At 40.1% G+C, this 21470-nt stretch overlaps 1 protein-coding gene across 7 annotated transcripts in view; it reads right to left on the bottom strand.

Moving 5' to 3' along the window:
• Positions 1-21470, bottom strand: part of RPH3AL (rabphilin 3A like (without C2 domains)) — a 340146-nt gene that overhangs the window by 252707 nt on the left and 65969 nt on the right. Inside the window, exon 1 of one of the 7 annotated variants that reach the window (XM_075852934.1) lies at positions 13743-13795. The exons of the other annotated variants lie outside the window; for them this stretch is intronic. The gene's annotated coding sequence lies outside the window, so the exon portion shown is untranslated. Of the gene's footprint in view, positions 1-13742; positions 13796-21470 lie in introns of those variants that run through there. 7 annotated transcript variants of the gene reach the window in all.

The following is a 21470-nucleotide window of genomic DNA, read 5'->3' as shown; positions in this document are numbered from 1 at the left end:
ATCCAAGGATGATCTGAAGACATTCTCCTTAACCATGTGAACCATAGTCTCTTCGGCCAGAAAGGGGCTATTAGTATTATTGAAGACCTGTCTTCCCTGATCTTTCTTATCACCCTTGTGAGAAGACATAGGGGGGGGGGAAAGGCATAAGCCCTCTCGTGAATCCAACACTGGGAAAATGCATCTATCGCTGTTGGGTAGTCTGTGGGATCCAGGGAGAAGATTTTTTTGACCTTTCTGTTCTCTCTGGACGCAAAAAGGTCTATTGCGTCGAGAAAACACAGTTTTCAAACCCCCCATTTGGAAACAATCTCCTGAAATATTTCTGTATTCAAAGACCATTCTGACTAGCGTAACCTCTTCCGGCTTAGCAAGTCCGCTACCTGGCTGTCTCTTCCCTTTAGGTGGACAGTTGAGAGGGTTAACAGGTGGCGCTCTGCCAGAGAAAATATTTGGGAAGATAAATCCATCAGTGGAAATTATTCCATCCCTCCGTGATGATTTATATAAGCCACTGTCCTTGTGTTGTCTGAACATATCTTCACATTCTGACCCGAAATTGCTGGTATAGCATTTTTCATCATTTGAAAAATCGTTGCCAGCTCCCTGAAGTTGGAAGACATTTGTGCAGCCTGACGGTCCCACTGACCCTGAAGAAAAAAGGAGTCATAATGAGCTCCCCAACCCCAGGGACTTGCATCCATGGTTATGTTGAGAGTAGGTGTTGTTACCCATGGAATGCCCCGCCTGAAGTTCTCCTTGCTCAACCACCAACCTGAGAGACAGCCTGGCTGCAGATGAAATGTGGAGGGATTGATCTAGGGAGAGACTTCTCTTGTCCCACTGATCTAGAATGTCCCCTTGTAGAGCCCTGGACCTGAAATGAGCCCACAATACTGCTGGGATGCATGACATCATGAGGCCCAGAACGGACATAGTTTCCCTGAAAGCTGTCATATGGTTAAAATATAGCTCTGAGACCCTGTCTATCAGGGGATTGATCTTCCCTTCTGGAAGGAAATCTACCTGGAGGAGTCTAGAAGAATCCCTAGAAAGACATCTGTTTGAGGGGATCAAGTTTGATATTTTTTAGATTTATGTTCCAGCCCAGGTTAAAACAGGATAGATCGAATTAACTATCTGTTGAATCAAGGTCTCCGTTATTTCCACCACTATTAGGAAATAGTCTAGGTAGAGAATCAGGAGGATGTCTCTCATCCTGATACATGACGTATTTTCTACTATTAATTTTGTAAATATCCTTGGGGCTTGTGAAATGTCAAAGGGGAGGACTCCGTACTGGAAGTGAAACAAGGATCTGTTGAGAGTCACTGCTACCCATAGATATTTCTCACAAGAGAACAATGTTAGCAGAAAAAAGGGGGGGTTGTTTTTCTTACCCTATGTAAGTCCTGCCACCTCATCAAGTGCCAGGATCCTGTGGCATCCAAACGGTCAGTGCGTCCTGCTGCTTCTCCTGTGGTTTCCATTGTGGAAGGAGATGCTGGAGACTGTGGCTCAGTTTGTTCATGCCTAAATACCTTGGACTTGGCCTAGCCCCTCCTCCCCGTTAGGGCCGGCGGAACCATCACTTCCTGGGACATGGGAACTTCACCCGTCGGAAGCGACTTGCCGCCTCAACCAGAAGTTTCGCTGGAAGTCGCCAACGCCAGCACATGCGTACCAGCTCTCAAGGGAGCTGAGCATGGCCCAGGGAGAACCGCTCTCCACCCAGAGGAAGGTCCGACGCCGTGGGACCTGAACCACCTCCAAGGAGGGACGTGATGGACCAGGAGAGGAGGGTGTACCTACCCCAGGCTTAAGGTTGCTCCCTCCAAAAGAGACTTCTACTATCCGGAGCACCCCTAGGGAGAGAAGGTAAGAACCTACTAGGGGATCTGCAATCCAGGGAGAAGTGCTTTTCCAACAGGATAATCCCATCCGGAGGACAAGAAACCTGACTATGTATGTGGAGAGGTGTGTTCTTTTTTATATCATCAGGCTTCGTGTCCAGCGAATGGGATGTCTCTCCAGGGGTGCGGTCATAGGTGAATGGGTAAACAGGGGTGCTGTGGATAGTGCTGGCAGCTCAGTAGGACAGGATTGATTATTTTTTCACCAACCTCATGCTTCGGGTAATTCCTAAAAATGTTAATCATTTTAGAGACAGTTGTGGGGATCCATGCTCTGCATAGAAAAACCTGCGATTTTTTGCAACAAATTTCTTGGAATATAAATTTGTCTGCTGGACAATTAATTCCAGGACCTGCTCTCCTTTAAAAAAAAAATAATTTTATTATTTATTTTTAAATACTACGGTAAACGGCAACTAATAGACGCTATTATAATTAGAAAGAAAAAAAACCAGATCTGGGGACACAGGTGGATTTCTGGTGTGTTTTTCACTGTCTGAGAAAGTAACAGCACAAATCCTGTGGTGTATTTAGTAAATATGTTATTACGGTCACTGTGATAGGTATATCATAGTGACCATTTGATCAGGAACTAATGATAATGGTTCAGGATAGTTACTGTGTACAGGCAGATTCTCCTGTGCATTTACTGTGCATGCGTGCAACATTTTGCTTTTTTCTGAAGTGGGGGTGAAAACTGATCGGAAGCTGCGGGGGCCTATTATCAAGTTGTTGTTTTTTTTATCTCCTCTCACCAAACATTCATGGTGAGAGATTTAAAAAAAATAACAAATTATTTTCACTTTATACGGTATTATAATGTTGATCGCTGATACCAGCGTTCACACTTGGGGACCGCACACAACGGTCCCCAACCATTGCTCCAAGCCCTCAGCTAACTCTGGTAGCTGAGTGCAGGGAGCTTTTACTCCTCCCGGGGGCGCTACTTTATTCTGATGCAGTGCTGTAAAAATGCCAATGCATCAGAATAACGCCAGTTAGTAACCACCATAAAAACACCTATGGGCAGTCACTAATAGGCTAAATAAACATAACTGGGTCAAAAATGCTACAACATTTACATACAAAATAGTTCTGCATGTCATTTCCCATATAGCCAAGACACAACAAAGTGTTCTTAACCCCTTCCCGCTTTTGGGCGTGAGTGTACGTCCAAATACAAAGTGTTTTCCCGCAATAGGGCGCACAGTCACGCCCTGTAGATAAAGCGTGAACAGGAGCTGTGCGCGCTTTATCTTCAGCGGCTGTCAGCTGTTATACACAGATGACATCCCGCTGCAATGGCCGTTACCGCCGATCGCAGCCAATTAACCCCTTCAATGCGGCTGTCAATGACGTCCGCCGCATTGAAGTGGTTGACAGAGGGAGGGAGCTCCCTCTGTACTCCCCCGCGATGGATTGTTGCTATGGCAACCAAGAAGCCGTTGCTAGGCTTCCAGGTTGCCCAGGTACGGAAGCCTATTAGGTCCTGCCCGAGGCAGGACTGAATAGGCTAACTGTCAGTTGATGAATGACAGTTACAATACACTGCACTCATAAGTCAAAAGACCAGATCTTCATGTCCCCAGGTCAGTGTAATAAAAAAAAGTGAAAAAAGTAAAAAAAAAAAGAAGTGAAAGAAAAATAAATAAAAGTTTTAACTAATAAAAACAATAATCCCCCCTTTTCCCTGATCAACTCCTTTATTAGGAAAAAAAAATGAAAACCTGAAAAAAAAACTATACATAATAGGTATCGCCGCGTTCGGAACAGCCTGATCTATAAAAATGTCACATTATTTTTACTGCACGGTGAACACCGCAAATTTTTTTAATAAAAAACAAAATGACAGCATTTTATTTTTTGGTCATCTTGTCTCAAAAAAAATTTAATAAAAAAAGTGATCAAAAAGTTGCAAGTAACGCAAAATGGTACCAATAGAAACTACAGTTCATCACGCATAAACCAAGTCCTCCCGCAGCGATATCAACTAAAAAATAAAAAAGTTATGGGTGTCAGAAAATGGCGACACTAAGACATGATTTTTTTTTTAGAAAAGAGTATTTTTATTGTGGGAACGTAGTGAAACGTAAGAAAACGATATAAATTTGGTGTCGCTGTAATCGTATCGCCCCACAGAATAAAGTTAACATGTTGTTTATACTGCACGGTGAACACTGTAAAAGAAAAAACAACTGCTAGAATGGCTGTTTTTTGGTTTCCTCATCTCCCAAATAATGGAATAGTGATAAAAAAACAAAAAAAAACGCATGTACCCCAAAATGGAACCAATAAAAATTACAGCTCGTTCCACAAAAAACAAGCCCTCACAGAACACCATCAACGGAAACATAACACGTTACGACTCTCAAAACGCAATGATGCAAAATAATGCTAAATGACGGCCCAGACTAATTTTTTAGGTCCAGTAGAATTTCACGAAATACCCCACATCGTCATTTGCTGGACCCCACAGGTGGACCCTGTAGATGCAGCGGAGATGAGGAAACTTTAGGGCACTTGTGCGGCTTATAGGGCTAGTGAAGAAGTCAAATATAAGGCAATACTGGAGTGCAGATATTTTGTATAATACCCAATAAGGATTGGTTCGAAGCGTACAACACCAATCCATGGATTATTCTTTCACCCCATTATTACATCATCCTATTATATGACCTGTTGCACTCCACCCAGCTTACATATACCCCGATGTACTCCGCCCAGTTTACATATACCCTGATGTACTCTGCCCAGCTCACATATGCCCCCACATTATAAGCTGAAATACCAGTAAAACACCAAGCAAAATCTGCGCTTCAAAAGCCAAATGGTGGTCCAATTGCGCCTGGCAGTGCACCCAAACGGCAATTTATGACCACATATGGGGTATTACTGTATTCTGGAGAACCCGCTTAACAATTTATGGGATGTGTGTCTACGGTGGTACAAGCTGGGGACAACACATTGGGCACTGAAATGGCATATCTGTGGAAAACAGCAATTTTCAATCTGCAACATCTATTGTTTACTCATTTTTGCAAAACACTTAGTCAAAATGCTCACTACACCCCTAGATAAATTCTTTGAGGGATCTAGTTTCCAAAATGGAGTAATTTTTCGGGAGTACCACTGTACTGATACTATAGCTCAATGCAACATGGTGTCAAAAAACTTATCTTGTAAAATCTCCACTCCAAATACTAAAAATACTCCTTCCCTTTAGAGCCTTGCTGTGTGTCCAAATAGCAGTTTATGACCACATGTGGGGTATTTTCTACTCTGAAGAAGTTGCTTTACAAATGTTACGGTACTTTTTCTCTTTTATTTGTTGAGAAAATGAAACATTTTGAACTAAGGCTACGTCTTATTGGAAAATAATGTAATTTTTCATTTTCACTGCCCATTTGTAATAAAATCTATGAGACACCTGTGGGGTCAAAATGCTCACTACCCCCCTAGATGAATTCCACAATGGGTGTAGTTTGCCAAATGGAGTCACTTTTGTGGAGTTTCCACTGTACTGGTACCTAAGGGTCTTTGCAAAAGCGACATGGTGCAGAAAAACCAATCCAGCAAAATCTGCTCGCCAAATGGCGCTCCTTCCCTTCTGAGCCCTGATGTGTATTCATACAGTGGTTTATTACCACATATGGGGTATTTCCGTACTCTGGAGAAGTTGCTTTGCAAATGTTACGGTGCTTTTTCTCCTTTATTTGATGAGAAAATGAAACATTTTGATCTAAAGCTACGTCTTAGTGGAAAGAAAATTTAATATTTAAATTTTTACTGAACAATTCTAATGAAATCTATGAAACACATGGGGGGTCAAAATGCTCACTACCCCCATAGATGAATTCCTCTAGGGGTGTCGTTTCCCAAATGGAGTCACTTTTAGGGGGTTTCCACTGTACTGGTACCTTAGGAGCTTTATAAATGAGACATGGTGCTGAGAAATTAATCCAGCAAAATCTGTACTCCAAAAGCTAAATGGCGTGCCTTCCCTTCTGAGCCCTGATGTGTATTTATACAGTGGTTTATTACCACATATGGGGTATTTCCGTACTCTGGAGAAGTTGCTTTGCAAATGTTACGGTGCTTTTTCTCCTTTATTTGATGAGAAAATGAAACATTTTGACCTAAAGCTACATCTTATTGGAAAATAATGTAATTTCTCATTTTCACTACCTAATTCTAATGAAATCTATGAAATACCTGTGTGGTCAAAATAATCACTACACCCCTAGATGAATTCCCAAATGGAGTCACTTTTAGGGGGTTTCCTTTGTTTTTGCACCACAAGGCCTCTTCTAACCTGACATGGTGCCTGAAATATAATTTAAGAAAAGGAAGGCCGAAAAATCCACTAGGAGCTCCTTTGCTTCTGGGGCTTTTGTGGGATATTTCTAAAAACTGCAGAATCAGGGCAATAAATATTAAGTTGTGTTTCTCTGGTAAAAAACCTTCAGTATTACAGGAAAAAATGGACTAAAATGGAATTTCTGCAAAAAAAAAATAATGAAATTTGCACATTTCCCTTCCACTTTGCTTTAATTCCTGTCACACGCATAAAGGGTTAAGAAACGTTTTAAATGCCGTTTTGAATACTTTAAGGGGTGCAGTTTTTAAAATGGGGTGATTTGTGGGGGTTCCTAATATATAAGGCCATCAAAGCCACTTCAGAAGTAAACTGGTACCTGTAAAAATAGCCTTTTGAAATTTTCTTGAAAATATGAGAAATTGTTGCTAAACTTATAAGCCTTGTAACGTCCTAGAAAAATAAAAGGATGTTCAATAAATCATGCAAACAAGCAGATACATTTTAATTTAGAAGAATGCTAATATTTGCAAATTCTCAAAATTTTGGTGTTTTTCACAAATAAATATTGAATTTATCGACCAAATTTTTTCACTAACAAAGTACAATATGTCACGAGAAAACAATCTCAGAATCGCTCGGATAGGTAAAAGAATTCTGGAGTTATTACCACATAAAGTGACACGTCAGATTTAAAAAATGAGGCTGTGTCATATGGTCCAAAAGTGGCTGCGTCCTTAAGGGGTTAAATGATGACATGTTTCATATTTTAGCAAAATTGATAAATAATAACAAACACTCCAAATAAACACGGCTATTACAAGTTCCCGTGAATATTAAAGCCTTACCAAAAATTTACAGCAGACACACAACCGCCGGGATTGAAGAAAACGCTGATCATGGACGTTTAAACGATTAAATGCCGTGGTCTATAGCGAACGCAGTATCTAAGCCATCAGACAAAGGTAATGCCCCTCTGTCACTCCCGATGCAAATCGCAAGATGCCAGGTCAGCCATCTTTGTTTTCCTATTAAGCCCTGCAAAAGTACGAATAAAAGCCTACAACTCGTCCCACTAAAAAAAAAAAAAAAAAAAAAAAAAAAAAAAAAAAAAGCCCTCGCACAGATGGAAAAACTTAAAAAAATTATGGCTCTCAGAATATAGCGACAGTTTAACAAATCGTTTTTCCTTTTAAAAAAGCAAATCATTAAAAAGTATATAAATTTAGTATAGCTGTAATCATATTGACCCACAGAATATAGTGAACATGTAGTTTTCAGTGCACAGTGAATGTCGTAAAAACAAAGTCCAAAAAACAATGGCGGAAATTGCTTCTATTCCACCCACATGTAATTACTTTTTCAGTATATGGTACAATAAATGGTGCAAAAACTACAACTGGTCCCACAAAAAATAAGCCCTCATATGGCTAGGTCGACGGATAAATAAAGTAATTAAGTAATTATGGCTTTTGGAAGGCAGGGAGAAAAAACAACTAAAATTGAAAAAAAAAAATGACTGTAGCGGCAAGGGGTTAACAAATCTTAACATGGTTAAGTTGACATGAGAATTTAAAGTGTCAACTCTATTTGGAGAAACAAGAGTATTCCACTTCCTGGAAACATATTCATGGAAGAGCTCTTTGTACTGTTTGACCATCCAACATATTGTGAATGGGATCAAATGACTGATTAATTAGCAAATGCTGCGGTTGTCAAGGTGCTTAGGCTTACGTCTTACATGCTGCATGCTGTTTTCTTCTGCTTCTAGATATATTTTACTGATAATAGCGCTTGCTGTTATTACAAAATCCAGTAACCCAGACGTATCTTATAATATAAAACGAAGCAGATATTTATTTGAAGAATGCAGCTATTTGTAAAAGGTTAAAATAATTCCACCCAAGATGAATTAATGTATTGTTGGAATCAACAAAATGTGTATAAATATACAACGTAGGTTAAAAAAAATAAAAAACACTACGCTATTCATCCCGTCAATATGACGGAACCCATGCACATCGGAGACAAACTGAAACCAATGGCATCGGATCTGTTACCATTGAAATAAATGGTGATGGAAACGGAAACCTTTGGTTTCAGTTTGTGTCGGTCAGTGCTCCGTTGCAACGGAAAGCTCAGACGGAACGTCGGAACGAAGCCCTGACTCAGATGTGAACGAAGCCTTAGAGAAGCTTGTAAAAATATTTAAAACGTCTAAAAATGATCTGTTCTTGGAATTACTTCTGCTTATGAATCAGGTTTGTCAGTTTTGTAACTCACTAAATGATTATACAGGGGGCACATGCACTGCAGCAAAGGTACCATTTAATGAACAATCTGAACCTACCAAAATCATGTATTATAAGTATCAAAAAATAATAGAAATGCTTATTCTACTAGTGCCTCATTGGTACTGAAGAATTTTACCCCATTTTCTATTAGGGTCTATGCCAAAGTTGGCAGCTGGACAATTTTGTAGCAACACTATAGCTTAGGGTATGTGCACACGGTAGCAGGCTTTTACGTCTGAAAAGACAGACTGTTTTCAGGAGAAAACAGCTGCCTCGTTTCAGACGTAAATGCTCCTCCTCGCATTTTGCGAGGCTTCTCTGACGGCCGTAAATTTTGAGCTGTGCTTCATTGACTTCAATGAAGAACGGCTCAAATTACGTTGCAAAGAAGTGTCCTGCACTTCTTTGTCGAGGCAGTCAATTTACGCGTTGTCGTTTGACAGCTGTCAAACGACGACGCGTAAATGACAGGTTGTCTGCACAGTACGTCGGCAAACCCATTCAAATGAATGGGCAGAGGTTTGCCGACGTATTGTAGCCCTATTTTCAGACGTAAAACGAGGCATAATACGCCTCGTTTACGTCTGAAAATAGGTCGTGTGAACCCAGCCTTAATCTGGATTACTCTGCATTTGTTTCATTATTCAAGTCTTTAACCCGTTAGTGACCGGCCCATCGTGTTTTTACGTCGGTCACTAACGGGCCTTATTCCGATGCCATAGACTTTTTACGTCGCGGCATCGGAATAAGTAAACAGAGCAGGGATCTGTCAAATCTCCCTGCTCTCAGCTGCTAGAGGCAGCTGAGGGCTGGGAGCGTCCCTGCTCTGCCGGGTGAGATCGATATTAGTATCGATCTCACCCGTTTAACCCCTCAGATGCGGTGCTCAATAGCGAGCACCGCATCTGAGTGGTTTTGGAGAGAGGGAGGGAGCTCCCTCTCTCTCCCACCAACACCCGGCGATAAGATCGCCGAGTGTCAGTGTCTCCCATGGCAGCCGGGGGGCCTAATAAAGGCCCCCAGGTCTGCCTGTAATGAATGCCTGCTAGGGCATGCCGGAGGCATGACCTAACCAATGCCTGTCCGTTTTAAACAGACAGGCAGTAATACACTGCAATACAGAAGTATTGCAGTGTATTATAATAGCGATCGCAGAATCGCATATTATAGTCCCCTAGTGGGACTAGTAAAAAAGTTTAAAAAAAAGTTTAATAAAGTTAATTAAAAAAAAGTGAAAAAAGAATGAACCAAATAAAGTAAAAAACGTTACACATATTTGGTATCGCCGCGTCCGCAAAGACCCCGACTATAAATCTATTACATTACTTAACCCGCACGGTGAACGCCGTAAAAAATTAAATAAAAAAATGACAGAAAAATTGCTGTTTTCTGTGAATCCTGACTTTAAAAAAATGTGATTAAAAAGTGATCAAAAAGTCGCATCTACTCCAAAATGGTACCAATAAAAACTACAAGTCGTCCCGCAAAAAAAAAGCCCTCATAGAACCGCATCGGCGAAAAAATAAAAACGTTACGGCTCTTCAAATATGGAGACACAAAAACAAATCATTTTGAAAAAAAAGCGTTTTTACTGTGTAAAAGTAGTAAAATATACAAAATCTATACAAATTTGGTATCGTTGCAATCGTAACAAGCCGCTGAATTAAGTTAGTGTTATTTATACCACACGGTAAACGGCGTAGATTTAGGACGCAAAAAAGAGTGGCGAAATTTCTGATTTTTTTCTATTTCCCCCCCAAAAAAGTTAATAAAAGTTAATCAATAAATAATATGTACCTCAAAATGGTGCTATTATAAAATACAACTTGTCCCGCAAAAAACAAGACCTTATACAGCTATGTCGACGCAAAAATAAAAGAGTTATAGCTCTTGGAATGCGACGATTGAAAAATTTTTGTTTTGTAATAGGTTATGTTTCTTTTTCAATGAACACCTAAGATCATTTCCTCAATCACCACTGGTTACATAGTTACGGATGTATCCATCTTTATCTGGACTCTGATAACTTGCTGAAGTGTGATATCACACAACAAAAGCCATTGGAGTCATTGAAAAAAAAAATCAAGAAAGGATCTTTCCACTGTGTATTTAATGCGTTAAGTGTCAAAATAAAGACTGCTACATCTGTACATAGTTATTGGGTTGAAAAAAGAAAATGTGTTTCTCAAGTTCAACCTTATAGGGTAAGTTCGGGGGTGTACAGAGACCGGCAAGCGATCAGGGAAGCATCGCCACGGGAGCACCAGGGAAGGGGAGTATATATATTTTTTGTTTATTTTACTATCTAGAATTGCAGGTAATCCGTAGCAAAATCTGCAACAGTGGACTTTACTTTTCCATTGAACTCAATGGAGAACATCTGATACAAAGCCGTAGGAATAGACAGTCTGCGGATTTAGAAATGCACACCACAGGTAAATTTCTGTTCAAATCTCATCCACTTTGCAGCTACTGTATTCCGCTGAAGATTTTTCATTGGAAGACCTGGAAATAAAATCAACAGCAAATCTGTTACATGTAAACGCAGCCTTGTACAAACCCTAGCTGATCCAGAAGGCGACAAATATCACCCCTTATAAGACCCAACTTGCCATAAAGTGGAAAAAAACTCCTTCTGATCAATGCTGGCAATCTGACAGATCCCTGGATCCATATGCTACATTAATACCAGTAACCCTGTATATTGAGTTTCCCAAGGAAGGTGTCTAACCCGATCTAAGAATCTGTCTCATACGAAAATCCTCAAAACGACAGCAACTCTTAAGAAGCTTGAAACACGCAGATTCAGAATCTGCAATTTTTAGCTTTCTACTCACTTGCATTTCCTCGTTATAAGTCCGCAAAGGGGCCGTTCGCTGCATGCCGATTCATTTGGAAAACGACTAAGCTCAGTCATATAATGGCGAGGACTACTTAGACTCGTCATCATTATTTAGCACATGGCTCGTTTCCATTTAAATTTATCCATACATTCGCTACCAAATCTTGTGGGAGAATGTTCCATATTGGTTTGGACAGTAAAGTAATTCTTTCCAACCTTGTGATGAGATTGCACATCCTTTACCCGCAAACAGTTACGTTGTGTTCTCTGCGGGATCCGCAAAAATAATAACTTATCACATTGATTTTTATAGGGATATATATATATAGCCATCAGCCATCTCTTCTCTAGGGTAAATAAATTTTGTTAATTCTTCCATACCTCATACCAGGTATTGGTTGCCCTTCTTAGAACTTTCCCCCACTCTCTAAAAAAAAATTTGCCATGGCAGTTGAACCTCTGACAGTCCTCAGACAAAATAGAGAGATATTCCAGGATTTCGTTACCGGCAGACAAAGTAAAAGCTTTCTCTGTTTGCTGAGAATTTATGGTTTCTGGAAAAAGCCTCCTTCTAATTATTTGGAAAATTCTTAAGGCTTCAAAACAAAAATTGGGCAAAATCAGTCCTGCTTCCACTGGACGATGTGCCCGCTGTGCTTCAGACCAATATACTTTACAGATCTTACCTACTGGTGGCCAGTTTAAATAATATCTAGGAATTAATAGTTACAGTAATTTCAGAGATTTTGAACTCTTAAATATACAGCTATCACGGCAAAAGATTAGTGTTAACCTAAAATCTGGGAAAAGTTTCCATAACAATTTATGTCAAGAATAAAGTTAAATTAAGATGGTTGTACTTTCACAGGTCTTATAGCCAATTCTCCAGTATGATTGAAGGACTTTATTTTCAAAATGATGGAGACCATCTTAAATTATTTTATATAGCAGGGCAAGCAGGTTAGGGTGAAACAAGCATATTTATAGTAGGCAAAAGACAAAGATGGAGTAGGGTTATCCAACTTTAGAATGAGTTTCTTAAATGCTCAGTTACAAAATTTGATCAAATAGGAGAGTCATACTATCAATGTTCTCCTGCCATCAATACCATGCATGCAACTTTGTACTACTTGCTAATGTTGTCTAACGGACCCTTGATGAGAAATAACAATCCCAACGAGTTGAATCAAAGATATTGCTTAGCCTAAAGAAGTGGAAATGCAAACGAGTGAGTCAGTGCAGGAATGCAGAAATATTTTCCGTTATCACGATTTAGTGAATAGGGCAGGTTTCTTCTACAGGAAATATATAGGATATCCTTTACCCTCTGCACTATCCACATACACCATCAGTGTGCAGTAGTCTGCTTTCCACTTTTTTATTAAATTATTGTGTAACTAATGTTAATGCTATTCATTGAACAGCCTGTTTTTTTCTAAGCTTTATCCGTTTCTGGGACCGCCTAGTGACAACCTGTATGGTCCTTCTTTTTAACCTTACAAGGTTTTTGTTTTACTTCTCAGTCAATCCCTTTCTCAACTCTCAAACATGATGAAAGTTGCTGGAAAAAAAAATAATAAAGCACTAGACATTTGAGGTGATTTCAGCTAATATTTACTCAATTTTCCATAGATAATAGAAGTAGCTATAATAAAAGTGGCCACATTAAAGGGGCTATAAACATATACATATAGCAAACACACATGCACGGCACAGGTACTAACAGTCTCTAATCTTCAGAGATAGAGCAAACTTGTCAACATTTTTTTGTTCATGTAGATAATACCCAACTGCACAAAATATCATTTCTGTACAACTTGGCTGCTAATCTCACAGACAGTTGCAAAGTAACATCGCTCTTTCACATAGCCATCGCCATACAGTAAATGGAGGTTTCAGTTTTTCAAAAGGAAATAAAAAAAGGAGTTTGACATACAGTACCTAAAATGAATTTTAATTCATTCTGATTTTTTTTATTATTGATTTGCTAAGTCACACTGTTTGTATTGTATGTAGCAAAGGAAACACCACAATGAAAACACAATGATAATGCCAAAAATGGTGTGCACTTCATCCGACACGGCAGTCAGAGGATATCGTTCATGCCATACTTTATATGCCAAGAAAATGCAAAGATGTTGGGGTATGTTAACTACTGTACCTTGTGCTTTTTATTTCCTATATGAAGATCTATACAATTAGAGCAGTTTGTTTATATAAAAGAACCCAAACTTCCAAAATATTAGACACCGCAAACATAGCCACATTACAATTTACAAGACATTCAAAAATTTTAAATAACATTCAATCCGCAATACAATACTTAAAACATTGTTGCTGTATTGACAAAGTTTGTTGCTCAAACTGATATTACTTACCCAGTTTTTTAATCCAGACTAATGAGACACAGACTTCAGGTCACTGACACTATATTCAGGAAGGGATAAAGCACAAACAAACTTTACACCTCAGCTCTCTGTACATGATCTATGGTTTGGATTCACCTTTGTGTTAATGTGGAATAGAAAGGAAGTTGAAAGATTCATTGCACCAAGAAAAATAAAAGGAATCCTGCACAAAAACCAGTTTTACCAGTAAAATTGAGAACTGGACAAGGTGCATGTGCCCTTAGTCTATGCTTATTAAGGCTTAACATTATACAATACTGCTTCTTACAGCAAAGCAATACAAAATAGCATTTAGAAGGTTTCTTAACCCTTTAGATGTTTCACAGGAATTAAAGCAAATTAGAGGTGAAATTTACAAAATTTCATTTTTTTTTGTGTAGAAATGTATGTTTAAAGTGTAGCTAAATGTTCCACAAACTTCTGACATGTCATAGTGACATGTCAGAAGTTTGTATTGGTGGCGGTACGAGCACGGAGACCCCCACCAATCGCTAGAACGAAGCAGCTGAAGCGTTCGTGTGAGCGCTCAGCTGCTTTGTTTCTGCTCGGCTTTTTCCGGAAATAAATGTATCGGAGTACGAGCTCATAGACTTTCTATTGAGTCCGTATACTGATGCATTTATTTCCGGAAATAGCCGAACAGACACGAAGCAACTGAGCACTCACACGAGCGCTTCAGCTGCTTAGTTCTAGAGATTGGTGGGGGTCTCAGTGCTAGGACCCCCACCAATACAAACTTCTGACGTGACACTATGACATGTCAGAAGTTTGTCGAACGTTTAGCTACACTTTAATCCATTTTTTTTGTAACACAAAGTTTTATCAGAGAAACGCAACTCAAAATTTATTGCCCAGGTTCTGCAGACTTAGGAAATATCCCACATGTGGCCCTAGTGTGGTAATAGACTGAAACACCGGCCTTTTTATTAGAATATATTTTAGGCATCATGTCAGGTTTGAAGGGCTCTTGCGGTGCCAAAACAGTAGAAATCTCCCAAAAGTTACCCCATTTGGGAAACTACACCCCTTAAGGAAATTATCTAGGGGTATAGTGAGCATTTTGACCCCACAGGTTCATTGCAGAAATTATTGGAAGTAGGCTGTAAAAATATAATCAACATTTTTTCAAAGAAAATGTAGGTTTAGCTGATTTTTTTCATTTCCACCAGGACTAAAGGAAACAAAGCACCACAAAATTTGTAAAGCAATTTCTCCCGGGTAAAACAATACCCCACATGTGGTCATAAACGGCTGATTGGACACACGGCAGGGCTCAGAAGGGAAGGAGCGCTATTTGGCTTTTGATGCTCAAATTTTGCAGGAATGGTTTGCTGACGCAATGTCGCATTTGCAAAGCCCCTGAGGGGACAAAACAGTGGAAACCCCCAAAAAGTGACCCTATTTTGGAAACTACACCCATTGAGGAAATTATCTAGAGTTATAGTGAGCATTTTGACAGCACAGGTTTTTGGCAGAAATTATTGGAATTAGGACGTAAAAATTAAAATCTACATTTTTTCAAACAAAATGTAGATTTAGCAAATTTTTTTTTCATTTCCACAAGGACTAAAGGAGAAAATACATTGCAAATATTGTAAAGCAATTTCTCCCGAGTAAAACAATACCCCACATGTGGTCATAAACGGCTGTTTGGACACACGGCAGGGCTTAGAAGGGAAAGCGCGCTATTTGGCTCTTGGAGATCACATTTAGCAGGAATTGTTTGCGGAGGCCATGTCGCATTTGCAAAGCCCCTAAGGGGACAAAACAATGAATATGCCAAAAAAGTGACTCCATTTAGGAAACTACACCCCTTGAGGAATTAATCTAGGGTTGTAGCGAGCATTTTGACCCTACAGGTGTTTCATAGAATTTATTAGCATAGGGCAGTGAAAATAAAAAAACAATCCCTTTTCTTCATAAAGGCATAGCTTCAGCTCAAAATTTTTCATTTTCTGAACAGATAAAGGAAAAGAACCCCAACATTTGTAAAGCAATTTCTCCCGAGTACTGCAATACCCCATATGTGATCATAAACTGCTTTTTGGGCACACAGTAGGGCTCAGAATGGAAGGAGTGCCATTTGGCTTTTGGAGTGCAGATTTTACTGGATTGGTTTCTGGGCACTGTCGCATTTGTAAAGCCCCTGTGGGACCAAAGCAGTGGAAACCCCCCAGAAGTGACCCCATTTTGGAAACGACACCCCTCAAGGTATTCACCTAGGGGTGTAGTGAGCATGTTAACCCCGCAGGTGTTTTGCAGAAATTAGTGTGCACTCGATGTTGGAGTGAAAATGGGATTTTTTTCCCATAGATATGCCAATACGTGGTGCCCAGCTTGTGTCACCATAACAAGACAGCTCTCGAATTATTATGCTGTGTTTCCCGGTTTTAGAATCACCCTACATGTGGCCCTAATCTTTTTGCCTGGACATTTGACAAGGCTCAGGAGTGAAAGAGTACCATGTAAAATTGGGGCCTAATTTGGCGATTTACAAAGTATTGGTTCACAATTGCAGAGCTCTGATGTGAATTAATAAAAAGAAACCCCTGAGAAGTGACCCCATTTTGGAAACTGCACCCCTCAAGGCATTTATTAAGCGGTGGAGTGAGCATCTTCAACCCACAGGACTTTTTCATAAATGATTGCGCTGCGGATGGTGCAATGTAAAAATTTTAATTTTTCCCTGGATATGCGATTTCAGTGGCAAATATGTCGTGCCCAGCTTGTGCCACTGGAGACACACACACCCCAAAAATTGTTAAAAGGGTTCTCCCAGGTATGGCATATATGTGGAAGTAAACTGCTGTTTGGGCACACTGTATGGTTCAGAGTATAGGGAGCACCATTTGGCTTGAGGAGCGTGGATTTGCTTGGTAGTAATTTACAAGAACAGCAGAATTTTTTTTTTAAACGTTAAGACAAATGAAAAACAAAGGAAAAAGGATCCACATTGCACATCCATATTTTCTGTATAGTGGAGTTTACGTTGGAGCCAATGAGCATTTTCATGGAGAACCCCTCCAAAAGATTTTGTCCACTACCATTTTTCAACATCGAAAAAAAGCTTTCTGTAGGGACACGTAAGATATTCTATAACACTCTATTTTGGCGAATTTTTTTTAATACTTTTCTGCTGAAACCATGGCTATCCATACTGCAAAAGTGACAGATCTTGCTTGTGTCGTCTGGGGAACCCGGGTTGCAAAATGCAGCACTAGAGTTTGACTGATGCAACTAAAAGTTAACATGCATGTGTTCTGTATAGATTGAGTGTGGGCCCCAGGAATATTTTTTTTATCTGGTGGGCCTAAAGTAATTCAGTCCTACCGCCACCAGCATTCCAGAGATCAGGTGGTCTGTCGTAAAAATATTATTGGCTGCTGCACTGAAACTGCTTCTAGTCTATACACAGTAATCATTGAGCATTGGATATGTTAAATCAAAAACGACAGAAGCAATGAAATCCATGTATGTCTTCTGTCCTTGTGCTTTGCAACTTCTGACAGTCTAGCAACATACACTCTCCTGCCTGACGGCTCAGGCAGCAGACTTAAACCTAAGCCGTAAATGTACCATGGCACGAGTTCAACCCTTTCAGGCCTTATTCACACGAACGTATAATACGTCCGTTCTATGTGCGTGGAAATCACGCGCGTCGAACAGACCTATGTTAGTGAATGGGGCCATTCAGACTGTCAGTGAATTTCATGCAGCGTATGTGCGCTGCGTGAAACGCACGACATGTCCTATATTTGCCCGTGTTTGGCGCAGCACGCACCAATTGAAGTCAATGGGTGCGTGCAAATCGCGCTCGGCACACGGAAGCTTCAGTAGTAAAAGAAATGAATGAAAACAGAAAACAACCTCGTGCTTTTCCGTTTGTAAACATAAAATCAGAGTGTCATCATGATGTCGGCTGCGCGAAAATCACGCAGCCACACACCATATACTGATGACACACAGACCTTTTGCGCGCGCAAAATGCAGATTTTTTTGCACGCGCAAAACGGACACGTCCGTGTGAATAAGGCCTCACTGCAGGACAATTTTCACACTTAAAGAGGCTCTGTCACCACATTATAAGTGGCCTATCTTCTACATAATATGATCGGCGCTGTACCAACCAGGACGTGATGTCTATTCAGAATCCTGACACTTCGCTAACGTTTGTGTGTCATTTACAGCACAGCACAGCACATAGAGATCATAAATGACACACAAACGTTAGCGAAGTGTCAGGATTGTGAATAGACATCACGTCCTGGATGGAGGTGATGTCTATTAACTCTCAGGACATTTGAGTAATGTTGTGGTGACAGAGCCTCTTTAAAATAAAATGTGAGTTCTGAAATTTAAAAATCATATACACCCATACCGATGTATTTTCTGAAAGTAGCCACCCAGGTTTTTACATTTATAGTGAACTTGATGCAATTTTGCATCATAGTGTAACATTTTGTAAAAAAAAAACAAAACAATTATTTATACATGTGACTTATGACTATGTCAACAAGCACATATCTACAAAACATCTCAGAACAAAAGAGACCAAATATCTTCGTGATCCAGATGCCATTAAACATATGAGTCAAGAAGTTGACAAATGGTCTGGTTAGGTGCAGGGAATCATTACATGTACAGCTGCTCATCTTTTCACCTCTTTATAGAGAAAAAAGCCCCCCCTAAATGTGACAATCATGGAGCACATATCCTCTCACATTGGGACGATAACTTAGGGACGATAACATGAAAAGCTCCTTTGTCACATCCTGAATGTTCTTTAGGGGGAGTGAGAACAGTAACAGGCTGTGACCTTCCTGCTGTAACGTTTTTCACAGAAGGAAATGGCAGATCTGTAATTTTCTAGTTTAACCCCTTCAGGACAAAGCCATTTTTTTATTTTTCATTTTTGTTTTTTACTCCCCTCATTCCAAGAGCCATAACTTTATTTTTCAGTCAATGGAGCGGTGTGAGGGCTTATTATTTACGGGAGGAGTTGTAGTTTCTTTTGATACAATTTATAGTTCCATATAATGTACTGGGAAACTGAAAACAAAATATTTGCGGGCTGAAAATGGAAAAAACGGTGATTGCTCAATTGTTTTTTGGGTTTTGTTTTTACGGCTTTCACCGTGCGGTAAAAACGACAACTTATCTTTATTCTGAGGCTCAATACGATTATGGGGATACCAAATTTATATAGGTTTTTTATATATATATATATATATATATATATATATATATATATATATATATTTTGCTACTTTTATTGTTAATAAACTTTTTGTTAAAAAAAAAATGTTTTGTCGCCACATTCTGAAAGCAATAACATTTTTATTTTTTCATCGATTGAGCAGTGTGAGGGCTTATTTTTTGCGGGATGAACTTTAGTTTTTATCGATACCATTTTTTGGTACGTAGAACTTTTTGATCACTTTTAATTACATTTTTCTTTGAAGCAAAGTTGCCCAAAAAAACAGCGATTTTGGCATTTTACACTTTTTACGGCGTTCACCGTGCACGTTAAATAATGCTATATTGTAATAGTTCAGACTTTTACGGATGCAACGATACCAATTTTGTTTACTTTTTTACATTACTTTAGGGGGAAAATGGGAAAAGGTGTTTTTTTTTTTTACTTTTAATATTGCCTTTTTTTTTTTTCACTAAAAACTTTTTTTCACACACTTCTTTAACCCCCTAGACTGGGCTTATCAGAGGCAGAGTGAAGGCAGCCCTGGGGGCCTTCATTAGGCCCCTGGGCTGCCATAACAACAGTCATCACCCCCCGATCACACTCCAGGGGGGGGGGGCGATGAGCCCCCCTTCTTTTCAACGCCTCAGATGCTGCAGTCGCGATTGATCGCTGCATTTGAGGGGTTAAACAGCCAGGAGCAGCTGTTCGTCCTGGGTGTCAAATACAGCACGTGAGCGCGCTCCAAACATCACCCCCCCCCGCACCCGGACGTAATGACACATCAGGGTGTGCGACGGGGTTAATGAATTATTTTTGCAAGGTCAAATGTGTTAATTTTTTTTGTTCACTTACATCATCTTTCTCTTTTTAGATGGTTTGAATGATATGTTCCCATATGTTAAAAATAAGAAAAGTTTCCTATAACTGTATGGATTGCATGTAGTGTTGCACAATTGTCAACTAAGTTTTAAATTTATTGGAAAAATGATGTCCACAAGCATAAAAAAAAACAAAAAAAAAACAACAACAACTACTGGGGTCGTGGATTGGCAGCCGAGACTGATGGCAGCTTTAGCTCCGGCACCGAGCGACTGACTAAGCATATTTTAATGATTTCCACTGTACTTACTTCCTCCTGATGAGTATAATCCCTCCCTGACCCGCGGCAAACGGCAGCATCAAAAGCAGGGGAAACTGGAGGTTTCGAGAAGAAGCGGGACAAAAATGGCACGAAATCTTTAGCATCACCCTCCTCTACACCTTCAGAGGTAGCACACACTCTCTCACCGCGCTCGTCCCCCGAGATGCAACATAAATCCTCTGCAGCCGGTTTTGACGGACAAGCTCTAGCAAACATACTTACCAGCAAGTCCCACCAACATCCTCACACGGATGAATGAGAGGAGCAAATTTTGTTCCGCCAAACAGCAGGCAACCTCTACTTCACCTATAGAGAGAAGCCCTGAAAAAAAGAAAAAGAGGCAGAAACTCCATGATACACCTCATGCGATCTCAGAGGTGAGCCTTACTTCTTCACACATTACTGAGGCCTTGACTGGCTCAAGGACATGCCATTTAGCCAATCCATGCATTACGAGTTTGTGCAACTTCTCTCCCCACTGCAAGTCTTAGTCACGGACTTGGACTCGAGAGTCGGCCATGTGTAAAACAAAATGGGGGACTTAGTCTCCTCTCACAACAATTTGGGGAATGCTCATGAGTTCGCTGAAGAACTCATGAAAATACACACTAAAGTCAATGATTTAGAAGACCGCTCCAGGCGGAATATTAAATTCTGAGGATTTCCAGAAGATATTACACAACAGGACCTGAAGCAATATCCAGTCCTTTATCAAAGCCATGATGCCTATGTGCGCACCTCATATTACCATAGACAGAGCTTCTCTCCCAAAGAATTTACCAGAATCCATTTTTTCCACAGAGAATATCTTCTGGACATTGCCAGAAAAAAAGCGGAACTCCCTCCTCTGTACCAACAGGTTAAACTCTATGCAGACCTCTATGTGGCTACCTTGCGTTTGCAAAGACATCTCACTCTTATTACATCCATTCTGAGGGATCATAAAGTTGTATACTGTTGGGGCTACCCTGTAAAGATCCTAATACCCTGCAATGGTACTATGCATTCAATTTCTTCTATTGAAGAGGGAACTGGGCTTTTCCGCACATGGAATTTTCCAACTCCTGATTTGCCTGAAGAATATGGGAGATCCTCACCATGCATAGAACATGAACCAAGAACGGACTTTTGCTTTACATCAAAGATGGCGCTAAAGGAGTCTCTCTTACACACTCGGTGTGGAACCGTAAGTGATAGCCCCTTCACACTGCTGCAGCTGTTCCAGCTGTATATTTTAGACTGTGACAGGGAGTCACTGTGTAGTTCCCAATGCACACTGTCGGTGATAGTGTGCATCGGGAACAGGGAGGTCAATTCTCCCCGACAGGTGACACTCCACTGTTGCTGATCAGCGGCT

The sequence above is a fragment of the Rhinoderma darwinii genome, chromosome 2 (assembly GCF_050947455.1).
Source record: "Rhinoderma darwinii isolate aRhiDar2 chromosome 2, aRhiDar2.hap1, whole genome shotgun sequence".
NCBI classification, from domain to species: domain Eukaryota; kingdom Metazoa; phylum Chordata; class Amphibia; order Anura; family Rhinodermatidae; genus Rhinoderma; species Rhinoderma darwinii.
This window is presented reverse-complemented; position numbering and strand designations above follow the sequence as displayed.